This window comes from Phaenicophaeus curvirostris, chromosome 1 (genome assembly GCF_032191515.1).
Source record: "Phaenicophaeus curvirostris isolate KB17595 chromosome 1, BPBGC_Pcur_1.0, whole genome shotgun sequence".
Taxonomy (NCBI): Eukaryota; Metazoa; Chordata; class Aves; order Cuculiformes; family Cuculidae; genus Phaenicophaeus; species Phaenicophaeus curvirostris.
In genome coordinates, this window is record NC_091392.1 from 89,009,276 (window position 1) to 89,026,611 (window position 17,336).

General features: G+C 39.3%; 1 protein-coding gene across 16 annotated transcripts in view; it reads left to right on the forward strand.

Moving 5' to 3' along the window:
* ZBTB20 (zinc finger and BTB domain containing 20) overlaps positions 1–17,336 on the forward strand; it is a 492,240-nt gene that overhangs the window by 126,120 nt on the left and 348,784 nt on the right. For all 16 annotated transcript variants that reach the window (XM_069867452.1, XM_069867468.1, XM_069867442.1 and 13 more), the window contains one exon: positions 2,545–2,666. The gene's annotated coding sequence lies outside the window, so the exon portion shown is untranslated. The remainder of the gene's footprint in view (positions 1–2,544; positions 2,667–17,336) is intronic.

Sequence of the window (17,336 nt, forward strand, 5' to 3'; positions counted from 1 at the left end):
ATGTAATGCTACATATGAAACAATTATTTCATTATTTATGAAGGAAGAAAGCCACCAATTTTTTTGTCTGATCTGGTGTTTTGCCCTTGAGGCCTAGTTCAAACTTGAGCTTAAAAATTCTGACTGCAGTACTGAAAAGGGGTGTATTGTCTGTTTAGCTGATGGAAGTGGATGAGGATCAGGTGCCCATACTGATTCTTTTAGTTCTCTCAGTTACTGTTAATTTCCAAAGATGATGAAGCACCTGAGGATGCAAACTGGCTTGTGAAGCTCTCCTTAGCGACTCCTTCTGAAGAAAGTGTAGGTAACAGTATTGGGTCCTTCCAAACTGCCAAAGGATCTTTCTCACGTAGGGTTTAAAATGTTCCCATGTTTGTTAACCCTGGAGCAAGCAAGCTAAATGAAGAGACTTGAACTGCAGTGTCTTCTATCCAGGTACACATCTTGCAGCCTCCTCCACAATTGTTCAGGCAGAGTGACTTTAGAAATGTTGATAGCTAGAAAGCTTAGTTTCCAGTCAGGACAGAATTAATGTTTGTGCTCCAGGAAATTAGCAAAAGAGAGGTTTAGTCCTGTAACTGTAGATATGTAAAAGAAAACTTATGGTCTTTATTTCCAAATATATTTTCTGAAGTCCTTGAAAGATTTTTCAGGAGCTTCTGGATGTTCTTGTAACAGTGGCTCTTAATCATGCACTTTATCATTTGCCTTTGGCAAGAAAACTCAATTCTTTACTTTTGAATGTGGGACCTTGCCTTACTGCCTCAGGGAAGCATTACTGTAATGCATGTCACTTGAGGCTAATTCAACCTGCCACTTGGAAGTTGCCCCTGGTGCAGAATGTAGCAGTGCACCATTATCTCTAGCTATTTTTCATCAGAAGCAGACTGCATCTGTTCTGTATGATCTGCATAGCCTGCTAGTTTACTTTAGGTTTAGCATGTGATGTGGTGGCTTTTTTACCTGTAAAACCATGATTGATTTGGCTTCCAGCTATGTGATATACCGTGCCATATCCTAAAGCAACCCTAGACACCTCAAGCTATAGGTCCATAGCAGCTTGAAGTGATTGATATCAAGGCCACTCAATTGTTCTCACTTGTTTGTACAGTTCTGTTGCCCCTTTAGCTCTGACTCCCAAGTTGAACTGTAAATGCGGGTTGATGTATCAGAAAACACACAGAAATTTCTGTTCAGCTGAAAGCTACCCGAACCAGACAGTTATCCTGTCCTGGCTCAAAGATGTACTCAGGGTTGTATGGTCAGGAGAGAGAAGAGGTGAGGGAAGGGTGGGATTGTGGCAGGACCAGTTAAAATCAGCATAGTGCAGCCACAGTCTTAAGATTCTGGAAGAAACAACCCAGTTGTTTCAGCAAGATACAGCTGTGACCATAGGACCTGACAGTTGAAAGAACTTTGACTTTGGAGTTTACTTTCTTCACTGTTTAGTATAACCCATGTTTTGATCCACATCAGAAACTCTGAAGATCACACACCTCAACCTTTGCATCCTTGAAAAGGGAAAATGATATAAAGGCTTGATTAATTTCTTTTATGAGTTTTGGTAGTTATGTATCATTAGAAGGAGATCATGCAAGGAAAAAAAGATTCTGTAAGCAACAGGGCATTTTCCCCTTTGAAAAGAGCTAAAACTTCATTAACATTTCAGCCAGCTTTAAATAAAAATTTGTGTCTGAAAATAATCTATAATGTATTTCAAGTGCCAGTGAGGCATGTCAGGACAGTATCAGCACAAGTTTCTTCTATGTAAAGCTAGTTATCCCGATCCTTTATCTTCTGTCCTAGCATCACTGTGACACACGTGCTGGGGTGAGAATACCCATCGAATCGACCTTTGCCCTTCTGCTGATCAGATGAAGCCAGTGTGCCACGTAACGTGGCTGCCCTGGGCAAACTGAATGGGGCAGATGACTGACAGATTCTAAATACTACACCTGCTTTGTGTTCAAGCTAACTAGACCTAATGACTTTGACCACATATAGTTCCATTCCCTTAGGTTGCAATAGGCCTACTTAAACTAGAAAAGGTTTTGCTCATTATGCTTCTATAAGATGGACCCTTGCAGTATGCTGCCAGAGTGACTTCTTTCCCTTATCACCGTGCCACTGGATGCTGGTACTTCACTTTTTCACAAAGAAGCATCTCCCCACTGAGCACACGTCATTGAGTATGATGGTGGAAAGGGGAGAGTTTGGAAACGAAGCTAGCAGCTCTTTTATGCAGGCAGTAATGAGTGGCAGACTGTTCTGTTTCACCGAGTTTCGCATGTTTGGGGTGACATGGGGATGTGCAGCCTGAAAGCGTGCATTTTCTTTCCTGCAAGATTTTTATGTCAAGTCAACATGGGTTAGATTTGCAGCCATCCTCTGCAATTGGTACTCCCACTGTAAAGCCTTTGGAGAAAAACCCTTTGCTGGTGCATCGGGCATATGGTAGTGTCTGTGTTGGAGTTCCTGCCAACTGTTTCTAAAGGTTTTTGCTTCACAGGAAATCTTTAAGATCCTTTTCTCCTGCTCTTTTAGGGAACTAGAGGGCTCAACGCATCCTTTACAACCTGCGTTTACTCTGACCACAGTCCCTCCCTGTTCTCACAAGTGGATCTCAGCCCTGCTTCCCTTCCTGTTGATTCCCAGTCAGCTACATGGTAAGTTTTCATTATCTCTAGACTTGTTGCCACAAGTTAAAATTCTGGCAGGCTCTTTCTCAAATCCATTAGCTCTGGGTACTGAGGGCAGAGTACTTCATGCCCATCAGAGATCGTTCAGTTGTATTCCAGACAGACTGCAAGGAAAGGGAGATAGTATTGAATTAGCATTGGAGCTGAACTTCAGCATAGATTGTTATAGGAATAAAATATGAAGTAAAATATGTGACAGAATTAAATCCATCAGTTCTAATAAAGGAAACAGAAGAAAGCAAAGAAATCTTGGACCCTTAAATCCCATTAACCAGGCCAGAGAGAGAAAGCGTTAAAAGGGAGCTGCACTGTATCTTTTTTCATTGTTTGATGAAATAATCTTTTTCAACCTTTAAGTGGTGTGTTTAAAAATCCTGGTATTTCTGAAACAAAGAGAATACACAGCCACTGAGCTAGCTGGTTTTTATACCTTCCTTTTCTGAGTATTGTCCTTCAGTACAATACAGAGCCATTTCTTTGTTCTCACAAGCTAGCAGTTAAATTGTATGTAAATGTATGCAAATTAGATGCTGTCTAATAAAGAGAGTCATTAGATGGAAGAAATATTTAGTTTGGGGGGGGGGAAAGAAAGCAGGTATATTTTGCAATAGAAAAATGTAAGATTGCAAAAAAACCCTCAAACTTTGGGTAAGGGCTTTTTATAAAGCCACTAAAATATTTTCTAGAAGACTTACCCTACTCTTGGTCCTTTTTCCTGCACTTTTTTATGTATGCATATGTACACTTCTGTGATCTTTCCTTAAAAGTTACAGTGGCTATGCTTTATATACATACTTGAACAGACATGTAAATATTGTATTCATAAATACTTGATTTCATTAAATTCTACAGCCTTGAATTCACACGCACATCCCTCGTATTAGGGTGTGCTTTTGCTTTCTGAGTATATACAGGTGGAATCCACATGGTAAATTTTCATTTCATGGATTGTTTTATTCATCATACACTCTGTCTGGATACCTTCTGCTCACTAAATCACCTTCCTCGTTTTTATCAATCGCCTCCTCAACAATTTTAAAGCTTCATTGTTTTGGGTTTTTTTCTTTCCCATTTTATTTATTCACTAAATCTCATTGCCAGATATGTTTCAATTCCTTTGCTTGCATTTTCTATCAAGTAATCCCGTTTGAGGTATGGACCTTACTCAAGCATGAAGCAGCAGAGACCTTTGTAGACATGATGAAGTTACAACTTTACTGTCAGATGTTGGAGCACTGAGATGCTAGGAATGGGAAGCTTTGTGTCATCCAAAGCGGGAGCTTCCACATGTGTGGATGGAGCACGCAGCATCCATCTAGGCTCTGAAAGATTTAAAATTGATGAACCTTATGTTCTTGCGACTTCTAAGGAGATAAAATTTAAGACTTTAATCTCTCTCTGCTTTAGAATCTGTAGTCCTGCCCTTTCAGCTCTTCTGTTTCAGTGGATTAGTATACATAGATGACACGGCTCAATTATTTTGAAATAATTGCTGTATTTTGTTTCTGACGGTCAGTTATCATAGTTTGGGTAGGTGAGCCGACAGCTGTATGTCGACTGGCATGTTTTTTCCATTGCAGTTTTGCAAGTCTGGAAGTCTAAAGACATATATGTATATGTGTATAAAATATATGTATATAAAAATAATGTTGTTTAAATATTTACATATAAAGCCAAGGGATTGGCTTCCTTCCCAGAATTACTGGAACTACCTTCCCCAGGAACATTTGGACTTGAAAAATCTCTACAGAAACACTTTTCTTCTGAAACTAAACAACTTGTGAAATAAGTGACTGGCTCTGTACCCTTTGCTATTCGTACAGGTTCTTTTGCTTGGGGTGATGGAGAGGCCTCTGTAATGGGTAATACGTGTCCAATTAATTACAAAGATTATTGTATTGCTCTTCCCCCCACAGTTTCTCATTAGCTAATTTATGCGAGAATGTTCATGAGATAAAGTCTAGCACAGTGGCAATATTTTTGTCACTGTATTAGGATGGGTCCATGCAATGTGTTGCATCAGGGCCACATGCAATGTGGAGGTAGCAATTCCTCCAGGGCAGGTGAACAAACTGACTCCCTAGCTGTCCAGTGTCCAAACCGTGCTGGCTCAGCAGTCAGCAGAGAAACCACAACATTTGTCTACTACCCGGTGGGAAAAGTAGACAGGGTCATTGTAAGGAGATGGTGGATGGTTGGTAGTGAATATCGTAGAAGATGTAAGGTGAAGATTGCTCTATGGGGAATGCCAGGATAATCCGAGCTATCATATAAGGATGGTAGAGTGAAATGTGGTTAATAAAGTGAGGAGAAACACAGCGTGTGGAGTTTATAGGTGACTAGGAGGGATGAGGCCACACTAGTAAACAGAAAATGTTCACTTAGGGCACCTGCTCACTTAGGGCACCACTCTTTGAGGCTGTTTGGCATTGAATGTCCTAGAAGAACAGAGTCATTAGTGATGCAGACATTTAATAGTGATTTTTTTCTTCATACAGTTTGCAATCTAACTGGTTGTAGCTACAGGTTCTATGGATTTTGGGAGGTGGTTGTTAATCCTGAAACCCTGATTTGAAGATTTACACTGGAGATGGGACATGGTAAAAGTCAAATGAAGTACCTTCTGTCTCTCACACTCTTGAACAAGATGCAAAACATGTGTACAAACAAGAATGATACTCAAATGGGGGAAGAGTAGTGAAAGCTTATGGGTAGGAATCTGATTAATTCCATGTTCCTCTACAGATTTCCTGTGGTCTGGAGTAATTGTTTAGAGCAGGAGAGAATACATTGCCTATGTATTTCTGATGATACGCATCTTACAACCTTGCCCAACTTGAGAATAATGATAATAAAGCTTTCCTACCCTTGAAGTATCTTGTGAGGATCTATACATTAAAGGATATGAAGATTCTGCATCCTGTGATAATGAATCCCAAAGCAGTACTGCAAACAGATGTGGGAATCAGACCAGTGGTCCATCTGGTCAGGCATTGTGCTGTTAAATGTCTTCAGCCACAGCAGAGAGAGACACAATGAATCCAAAGTTGTATAGCGGAACAACCAGCATTTTCACTAGTGATCTTGAAAGTAAATGAGGATTTCTCAACTTGTGTTTCTCAGGAGCTATTTAAAAAATAGTTTTAAGAAATAAAATATGCCGCACTAAACTAATCCTAGAGCTAACGAACAAGCACTGGGACTAGGAGCTTTTGCTATTACCTACTGCTTATTATTGTTATTATTATTATTTCTTTTTAATTATGCAAAGTGCTAATCAGTTTGATTATGCACAGTGCTAATCAGGTTAATTATGCAAAGTGCTAATCAGTTGTTCTCTAAGCACACGAGGAGAGCAGAGGTGCTGGCAGTGAATGGTGGTTCTAGATGGGGGTAGTCACGGCAGTCATTCCTTATTAAAAGAGGAGTAGGTGAGATGACAGGGGGGTTTGCTTCCATTAAAAAGTAAATAAAAAAAATTAAAGCCATGAAGGTGATAGTTCTGGTGGGGTAATGTCTTCTTTCACAGCAAGACAGACTTTTTCCTCAAGGCATCTCATGCTGTTGGATAATTTCTGTAGGAGTTTGAGTGCACTGATTTGGGCAAATATATTGCAGAGGAGTCTTGTAATGGCTGGGGTGCAAGATGCCCCCACTTGATAAATTGGGATGCATAACCAGAAAATCACAAATTGAAGGAGTTTGCTCAGGCTTACATAGAGTCACCTTTTAAGTACTGGTAAGCAGGATACTGATAATATAATGTGAATAGCAGTCGATCATATGTTGGTATGGTTGGAGGTACTGCATGAGCATACAAAATGTGTTTCTTTCAGTGTCATGCCTCTACAAGCTGTAAGAACATAGGGTGTCTTATCAGTGGAATGTACATTAGGCTGTGTTTCCTCTTCCTCTTTAGCACTAAACTGTAAACTAGAATTTTGTGTTCCTGTGAAACAGGATCTGTTTTCAGTAAGTTCTGTTCTTCTGACAATTACTGAAGATCCAGTGTCTCTCTCTTACTGTGCTCAGTGTCTATTATCTAACCAGTATTCCTTATTCGATTATGTTTCAGCGTTGGTGTGGGATACATAAGTGTTACTTTTTTCAGTTAGTAATGGAGATGATATTCCCAGAGCAGAGAGCTACTTACTCATAAAAATCTTGGGTAAAGAATCTTAAGAGATTTTTGAAGTCAATAAAACAGAAGACTGCTCCTGTATGAGGCCATCAGTACTAGAAAGTTACTGCATTTTCCTTGAAAAACTGATCATTGAAAGTGCTTACTTATGGGGAGTTGTGACCAGTTTTCAAGTATATATAAGGTAGGAATTAAAGAAAAGCCTCAGTAATGTATGGTTTAAACCAGAACCTTTAAACCAGAAAATTCATAGTGTTGTCCAAGATCAAGTCTCGTGCCTCAGATCTGGAGGAAAGGAGTATGTGATGCAAATATTCTAAGCAAGAGGGGGATACACCAGAGGCCAGCATCCTGAACCTTTGGATACTTTCCTGTATGGTCATAATCCTCTGAAGTTAATGCACATCTTCCCCTAAACTGATGGTGACTCAGGTCAGCACTACCTCTAGGTGCTGCTCCAGAAACACTTGTTCTTTTTGCCCAAGACCTGAATTTGACTTGAAGTAGTCCCTTCCACAACCAGACTATTTCCATAGTTGTACTATTTTGCTTTCATTTGTTGTCAGTGTCTCTAGTGCCCGTCTGCTCTTTCAGTGCACTCCACACTCCTCCCTCATCAGCTCTTTGATGAGACACAATGGAAAAGTGTGTATGGCCTACCAAAGCAGGAGGAAAACACACTTCTTCATGTGATTCCATCTCATCACACAGCCTTGCAGGAAGCAGATGCTTACTTAGATTGCTGTATCAACAGAAAAGCGGCAGACGCTCGTGTTCTGGATTATTTCTCTGTCTTCAGAAGGCTAGGTATGTTTTATCAGAAGGGGATTAGTTTGAAAGTTATTGTTATGCTTTAGGTATGCTCTTTGGTATCATCCACATCTTGTCAAATGCGAGCTTAATCCCATCGAAAGAAAACCACGATGTTTTTGTGTTCCCATGAGTGTTTCCCCTGAGTATTTAAAAGCTGTTGTAGAGTCAGAGGGCTCTTGAAAGGCCGATAGCATAAACCACACATCATACTATTTGCATGTTAGAAATGTCAATCTACCTCAGGCATGATCATAACCTCTGCTGAGTTTCACTGTCTCAGATGGCTGGCCTTCTTATAAACTGGAGAGCTAGAAAGTAAAAAAACCCCTCACATTCTGCTCCCATTTCCCCTGCTTTCTTTTTAACCCTGCTAAATTGCACTACTTTGTCTGCTTTAATTTTTCTTAGTGGTAAAGTGTGGATGATGATACGGACCTAATGCGTGTGGGGTGCAGCTGTGAGTAAGGCAAATATATTGTTTGCGAAGTGCTGAGGATTAAAGGGGTTCTAGAAGTGCAGTGTACTATGGAGAGAATCTGTGCTATTAAGAAGCATCAACAAATCTTGTAATATTGTGTAAATTAGTGCAGGATAGCACCCAAATAGTTTGTGTATTCCTAAAAAGTGTCGTAAGAGTATGGAGAAAACTCAGTTGCCTTGACTTTAGGGTATTGGGTTAGCAACAAATGAAGAAACCCTGCTAAATAAAATGTGTGCCTCCTGCATTTTAAGAAGCATGTCTTAAGTAAACAGAGAATTCATTTGCTTGTATGGCAGAAAGCCATTGCTTCAAAACTCCTTTTGCATCGTCTTGAAGACCTGGTCTTCAGGGGTGCAGGCTAACTGGTACTCAGCTCTGTAGAAGCTCAGTCTGCTCATTGGCATTCACAGATCTAGGAGATGGTGGGGAATTAATAACAAAAAAAGATTTTAAATGTTCAGCCTGACCTTTTAAAGTTACTGACCTGCATTCAGGTTACGAATACACAGCAATTTTCTCTTGAGCTGCAAGGACTCTAAATGTTAAATCAGTAACTTGATCAGACTAGCAGCCCTTCTCGTCCCTGTTCACTTATGCCCCACTGCCGTGACTGGAGTAAAGAATCAAGAAAACTATCTAAACACATCCGTATCTTACTGTGACACAAGTACTTGGAAGAAGACCCACTGACATAAACTAACACAAAGTGACACTTTGTTTAAAAAGTTGTTTTGAACATCTTCTCCCATTGATCTTCTGCAAAGGAGATAAATAAACACTGTGTGTGGTGCATCCAGGCTGAGCACTTTTGCTTCTATGAGCGTTTTTATATTCTCTGGTTGTTTGTGTTGCTGTTTGTTGACTGTAAATTCCAGACCTGTATGTTTGTAATGTATACATTTGCAGGAGTGATGCAGTTTTGGGAGTATGTTCAGGGCAGTGGTTTTTATGAACACAGCCAGATGAATAGCGGATGATCTTTTTTTTCCTCCTTCTAGCATAGTGAATTAGTCTTTGTGCTCACAGTGAAAGAGAGGGCTGCGGTGGCAGGAGCTGTAGTTAAGTAGGACCTTCAGTGCTCAGATTATTGCAGGTAGGTGCGTGAGGAAAGCCACGTAGGATTTGTCTGGTAGGAATCAAGTTTTCTTATTCTTCTAATTAAGAAACAGGTCTGTTGGGCTCTCAGGTTGTTGAGTGATGAGAACGAAGCATGTTTTATTTTGGGATAAAGTGACTGAAGTTGTTACAGATGACGAAAGTCCCCGTGGCAGAGAACTCTCCTGCCCTTCTGTTCTGATTTCGTTGTTCTCTCTCTTGTTTTTGAGCAACATCTCACCTTTTTCTCTTACTGTCGTCAGCGTCTCAATGCTGACAGTGGGAGCATGTAGAAGATTTTGGGAACGGATGCAGGCACTACTTCATCCCCCAAACTGTTATATTTCTTGAGCATAATGTTAAGTGTAGGAAGAGTTCAGCTTAATCAGCCATTGTTTACCCTGTTAAGTGGAATTTTCCTTGAACCTGTGCTTTTGTCATGTTTGTGCAAGTTGAAATTACATGTTTCTGATGTTACGAATTACTTAAAGCCTGCCTGGTGTTTTCCTTTTTGTTCTCTCTCATGAAAGTTATCTCCATTTATTAGATGCAGGTTTCACTGTCTTGCAGTTACCTTTTCAACCTCTCTCATTTGCTTTTAAGTTTTACTAAGATTTATCCATTTGTAGTTAGTTTTATTAGCTATAAACACAATTTTTGGGGGAGAGATGCTTCTGCTATGGGCTTGCAGTTTACAAATCTGATCCTAGAGGAAAATATATTGGTTTTGCCCACACTAAAATATTCTGATAACATCTTCTGAGAGTTCTTGTGCCTTCATTGTATGGAATGACACTTTGAAAAATATCACCTGAATGTGGCAGCGAGATATCTTTTTCCTTTTCTTCTCAACACTTGTTCATCTCACCACCCTGACAGTAGCTGTTCCATGAAAATAAGGAAGTCCTACTATCGCTATTACCTTCCTAATTAACTCAAGAGGCAGAGATCTATCTGGGCCTCAAGGCTGCTGCAGTGTTGTTGACTATAAAGCACTGATGTGTTGATGAGTAGCAGATTCTCTTTTTCACCTGTCTATTTGAAAATCCAGGGAATTAAATGCACTAGGTAAGGTGAAAGACATTTTTGCTTATCTTAAGTCAAATCTGTGAGTACTAGAATTAAAGTTGGCAGAAAAGCTGTAATTCAACTTTCCTGTGCTTTTCCAGTTCTTAATTATGTGATCACATGCTGTTTTCTGTGGGAACTAGTCTTCTCATAGTACACCTAATGGACCTGGTCTGAGGTTGTGGAGGGGCTCCTTAGTAGAGATTGTTTTCTTTAAGATCAATTGCCTCACAGCAAACATTGGAAAATGTTTAATATATGAGGCAGGAGATAGCAGAAAAAGAAAAGGTGCTCTTATTCTCAAGATCACGGTGAGAGCATGCCTGTGCTTAAAGCAAAAAATGTGCTCGAATTGAGTTGCTTGTACAATCAGACATCTTTAGGTGGATTACAAAGAAAGCTACTATTTCTGCTTTCTCCTACCAGTTCCCTTGCTCCTTTTAACTCTTCACTAGTTCTACCTTTTAAAACATTCTCTTTATTTTCCTTTAAAAGAAAAAAGTGAATACCAGTAGTGGCCTCACCTGATCTTGGCTTCCTTCTCACCACTTTGCTAGTACACAAAAGACTTTGTTTTCTTATTTATTTTTTTTTATTATTTTCATCCCATGACAGAGTCATTTCCAGGATTTTGACTTCCAGTTGGTAGGAAGTACAGTATGTTCTGCATTATTCACTGACAAAAGTGCACACAACTCCTCCTGACACTTTGACAGTTTAGTTGGAGATGCTGAGATGCTGCGCTGAGTAGAATGTGTCTGCCTATAGCCAGGTCCATTTTCTAAAGCACTGAGAATTCAGCTGTTTTCTCATGAATTCTTTTTCTTTCTTCATTTTTTTTTTTTTTTACATTTTATTACTATGAAGAGAACACAAAGAGTGCTTGTTTCTTTCTTTCTATCTTTTTTTTTTTCCTCCAGTTGACACAATCAGTATTATTTGAAGGAAAAAAAATCACACAGAATGGGAAATAGGGTGGGAAAATGTAATAGGATCTGCAAATCTTTTCTGTCTTTGAGTAAATGAGAGCTGATGAGAGATGCAGTACAATGAGGGCTAGGGAATGCTAGTGAACTCGTATATAAGGATTGTTTCATTTTGCTTCATCTCATTTTACTGTATTGAATTTGAAAGGGAAAATTGCAGCGGATGTGAAAGTTTGCTGTGGAAACACCTTGGGTTGCTGTACCCTTGACGTGAACCTGGGCAAACATGAAAAGGAACATTAAATAAAGTGGTGTGTGAATTGTGTAGGTGTGCTTCCAAAACTACTTTTTGAAGAGTGCCCCTTCAGAAAGAGTGATCCTGCCCTTAGGATTATTCTGCTACTTCTGTTTTTAATCTCTCTTTATCGTTCTATTAAGTTTCCAATTTGGGAAGATGTCTTTGGGGGTGAGGCAGATTTTTCTGGGTTGTGTTTTTGTTGGTGTTAGGGGTCTTTTTATTTGTTTGCTTTTTGAGTCAAAACCATACTGATTGTCAGGCACACATTTTGCAGGGTTATGTGGTAACCTCTTTTTTGCACACAGTTTTTCAAGAAGACTGGAAGGAGATTATTCCCTACCCTACCCTAAAGGTTCGTCTCACTTTTTCAAAGTACATAGTACAGACCAGGACAGAATTTAGGGGAACTTGGTCCCAGGTAGGATACTACTACAGCAATGCACTCATCAGTAGATGATTTTACCTTGTGTGTTACAAGCTGTACTGCTTTTATCCAAGTACAGTAGCTGCATATTGCATGCTGAAAGTAGGAGCTGTAGGTAAAAATGAGGTGTGAGTCACTTTAATCTGAGAAGTTGGGTTTTTTTGCAAATTATTATGCTACCTTAGGCATGGATAAGTCCTGAAAATGGGGAGGATAGGATTTGTTTTTATTTTCTAAGGCAGAGTCAGTCGTGGACGTCTGAAATAGTGCAGCATGAACAGCAAACATTTCTGCATAAAATCTCTGACAACACAGATTATAATCCTGTAGCAGCCACTGCTTGTCTGAGATATATTCAATGATAAAACATATAAAGATTAAATTTGTTTTCAAATCCAAATAAGAAAATCGTTATGTTCAGAAGTAAGATCCAACAACCTGTCTTGAGAGTCCAGCTGGTGTGATCCCAGGGAAGGTACGTGTCATGAGCCGTTTTAAGATTCTTGCCTTGGAGAAGTTTTTTTACTTTCTGTATTTTTATGATAGGCATGCTACTCAGGAATTTACTTAAGAAGCAGTTTGCTTTGTACACTCACTCCCTTACCAAGGTCCCCGAGACTGCGGAGGCTGGGGGTACGATTGGTGGAAGCAGGAGGAGGAGAAATGAAGGGGGATGTTTTCACTTTTCTCCAAGCAAAAGGATGGATATATGGCATTTCGTAACATTGCTTATCTGCCGCTCTGAGGGCAAGGGAGACATTGGGTGATTTTTATCCCCCCTGCATTTACTTGAGAATACCTTTCCTTCTTAATGAAGACCTGGCAAATGCAAGGGTATCCACAGAGAAGTGGGTGTCTCCGGATGTGACTCTTTCCAAGTGCATCTCTTGAGCTCGGTATCTAAAATCTGGCTATAACTAAGTGCCATGGATTCATGTTGCTAGTTTATGTAAAATCTCTTTTTTCCCCTTTGTTTTTGGAGGTGTAAGGGTCCTCGCTTTTTTTTTCAGGTAAATTCCATAGGCTCAGATGGGTGACTCTTGGATAACAGAAAAGTGAAGAAAACAAAAGCCTTTCTTTTGATTAGGGAGTGGGTAGCTCACAGAAGAGAGAGGCAATGTTCCCTGTATGATAAGTAGACGTAATGACTATACACCATTAAGAACAGATCTCAGAATTTAAAAGCTGGTTGAAATCCAGAAAGTGATAGGGTTTTGGAGGTGGGATATGGAAAAATTCTGTGTGGCAAACAGTCTTTTCTGCAAATTATTTTAGTCTAAGTCTTCACACTTTGCAGTCTGAAAAGCTATCCTATCTCTGTACTGTATGATAGTAATTCAAGGAATATTCTTTTTAGCAGAATAAACAAATTTTGTTCCTTGACGTGTGAAATGCTTGTATTAGCAAATTCCACAGGCAGCTTCTGCCCCTCCCCCCAATATTGTTTTGTCTGATTATACAATCTTGAAAGTTTAAAATTGACTGGTTTACTGTAAGAAGCATTAAGTAAATGCAATCTCTCTGTTTTTAATAACGGTAGCTCAAATTTCATGTGAGATCACACTAGTTCTCCAGTGTAATTAAGTTTATGGTTTTCTTATGCACTTCAAATGTCTGTGATGTGCAGCTAATAGTATTTTTTAGACAAGTATTAGGACACCTCGGCAGCAATGCCGATGTGGGCTGGTGTCTATCAGCAGTGCAGACACCACAAAGTAATGGAAATTGCAAGACACTTTACTATAACTTGTCTAAAAATACTCATGACAGCGAAGCTTTTTTACCTGAGTTTAGAAAGTGGTAAGACTCTGAATTAGAATGAAGCTTCATAAATTAATCGAGCATGAAAGAAGATTTTTAAGATTGGCTTTAAGTCCAGCATCCGTTGAGAGAGTAATATGGCTGAATATTGGAGATCATCTTGGATTTTGTATCACAACTGTACCTACAGTCTGGTTTCTGCTACATGAATTTTTACTGTATGCCAAAGGTTGCATGGGGAGTTTTGGAGAAAAACTTTAGAAGAACGGTTCATCTGTGTATGAATATACACATTTTTTGTTTGTTTAAATGAGTTGTGATTTTATTTTTTTTTTTAGTATAAGAGCATTATCTTTTTATTTCTAAGGAAAGAAGATTATATTAAACATGCCTAAGAATTCCAGTGAAATAGCCTCAAAATATTGAAACAAAATATTTAATTAAATTTAAATTGGTTGATATTTTCTGTTGATTTCAAAGATTTTACTTTTTTTTTTCTTTAAGATGAAGGCCAAAACTTTGAATTGGCTCCATCTGCCCTGGTTTTAGTGCCTCCCCACCTCAGCCATATCAGTAGCTAAAACCAGGCAGCTTTTAGTCCTTTTAGACCCATTCCCTCCCCACACTGGAAGAGAAGGGAAATGAGAGACACACAGACATCCAGGTTGGAAACTAACACTAAAACAACTTTAATGCAACAATAATAATAATAATAATAATATATTAATAAGAGAATAATAAAATATATAGAAGTATACAAAACCAATTTATACTTTCCTGATGACCAATACATTGCTGCTGCAGGGAAGGCCCCAGACTGGGCTCAGTGGCAGGCAGGAGCTGGAATGAGAAACAACTTGGAAACCCCTGGCTGTGTTCAGGGGCTGACAGGCAGATGAGGTCTTCCCTGAATGCTGGCCATCAAAGAAGAAGAGTAGGACACTGTTAAGGGAAATGAGAAAATATGGTAAGTACGTCTATGTAGGACTTAGATATTATTGATAGCTGATTGTGATAGAGTATTGTATTAAGAATATAATAAGAACAGGTGCTGGAAATACGTCTTTATGACAACTACAAGGATACTGTTCAGTTGTCCCACGTACAGCCCCAGCCCAGCTGAGTCAACAGATTGCGTAAGAAATGTCAGACTTAGAATATAAGTATTACATTTTTATGACTGGAGGAGGAACGTGACCTATTGAAGCATCATTTCTGAGGGAGAACCGAAACAAGGCAGTGGAGATGGATTATCAAGGTGGACTTCTGTGGAATTTTGAGTTAACAAGGAATAAAGAACTAAGAGCACATGGAAAAACATCGATAACTTTTCAAAGAAAATAGCTGTTGTATAAGCTATTGTATAAGCTGTATGATTTTGTGTGGACATTCGACACTCACTGAGCTGACAGCCCAACTCTGAGTTGTATATAAAGCAAGCCTAGAGTTATCCACTCTCTCGTGAAAATCCTTTAACAGACCCTCACAATCACGAGGCTTTTCTACTGAGCATGCAGTGTATGGCATGGAATATTTTGTTGGCCAGGCTGGGTCATCTGCTCTGTCTGCTTCTACCAGCAGATGTGGTCTCCTCTAATGGTAATAGCAAAGTACTCACACATCAGCTTTCTAGAGGAGAGGGGTTTCTTTAAAGCATGGCATGCTTTGTGTAAGTATTTAGTGACACAGTAACGACCAATATATAGCTGTGGGATAGCTTCTCAGTGACCTTGTTTTAAGCTCATGAGCAAACCCCTGTGCAGTGCTCGGCTGTGTTGTGGGGATGGCAGATCTGGAAAATATCTGGCAGGTTGCCATAAACTAGCCCTTCTCCTCTTAAAACAGCACATGCAAATGCTAACCAACTGTTGATTTTGTTCTTGCAAATTTTTGCCCATGCAAATTTAGGCTGCAGGTTTCCTTCCTTACACATAAAGAGGCTGGAGTGTTCTTTTGAGTGGAAAATAATAACAAGAACTGTTTAGTAGCACCATCTCTTTTCTGTTTTCTCCTTAATCAAATGAGCATCACGCAGACTTCAGTGAGACCACGGCATCAGTAAGGTCTACAGGATTTGGCCCCACAGGTATTAACTGACATCAGTCTTACGGGGAGCTTTCTTTGCCTGCTATCTGCCTCTTAGGGGGACTGGTGGGGGTGGGAAGCGGAGAGGTTGGAACAAACCATGGGAGAACCTGCCACGGCATCAACTATCCATTGCTGGCTAGGAACTGGTAGCTGACATTTGAGAGAACGTGCTTTATATGAAAAAGTGATGAGTGAATGGAAATTAAAACAAAAGAGTTGAAAATAGAGCTGTAATCAGTATAGCCTGGTATCTCAATAGCCAGGGATGTTTTTTTCATAGTGAATTTGGGGCAGATATTGCAGCAAGCACCACAATAGTGGGGTCTTCCCCCCACTGCCTCCTCCCTTTCCATTAAATTTACATTTGGAAGGTGGATGGTGCTGACTCATAAATTAAATTGGAGTAATACATACAGTGTATATATATTTCTGTCACTTTGTCTCAAATTAAACACGAACCTTCTCCCCTGACAAGATGATAGAAAAGTTAATTGCTCGCCCTGGCTTTAAATTGGAATTTGAATTTGCAAAATGCTAAAGGTTTATGAGATCTAAATCATGAGGAGCTTAAATTACATTCCTGTGATAAAATATTAATAAATCAATTAAAACATAAGCCGAGTATAATATTACTTTTTTTGTAGGAACCTTGAACACAATAATTCATTAGAATGTGCAGTAACAATTATTGTATCTTTTTTAATTTTCTTTTTTATTAGGTTTTTTTTTTCTTTTTAAACTGGGGAAAAAGCAACATCAGATGGGAGCACACCACACAATGGTGGAATATTATCCCAATACCAAATCTTGTCATCTCCCGGTAACGATACACATACATACAAAAGCATCTGAGCACCCCTAACTGCACATGTAGTATCGTGGCTTCATTGTAACAAGATACGTTTTCTAAAAGCTGGGACCTGTTTCCCTGCTTTACACCAAGAGAAAGAAGGGCAGTAGCATAGAAAGAAGGGAAGCAATCTCACCATTCCTGCCTTTTTTTTTTATTTTGTTTTTATTTTCCAGCCTCTTCCTGTGCCGTTTTATTCTTTTCTTATTCTCCCTTCCCTTTCTGGGTGCAAGATTGGTATGATTTCAGTGTCAAACCCATCAAAAATTGACAGGCCTTTACAGCTGGCCTGAGTTTTGTGTTGGGGAAACCTAGGCTAGAATTGGATTTTGTTTCTAGTTTTTCAGTTATGTTGCGAACACCTCTAACAGCTCTAATCTTTACATAACCCATTTCTGTGTACTGTATAAAGAGCACTTCAGACACAGTATGAAACTTAGTTATTATTTGAGGAAAGAGGTAGTGTGCTAGCTCAGCATGCATTTCTTATATGCAAACATTAATACACAAGGAATGCAATTATTACATATACCTGCATACATCTAGTGTGGATTCCTTCATCAAGTGCTTTTTACCTTCTGCGAAATGACTGGACTGCACGTCTGTTACAGCTATGCTTGGTAAAGTGTCTAATTGCTATTATTACATTATTTGTGTTGAATTTTTAAAACGCTGTTTAGGACAAATTACAC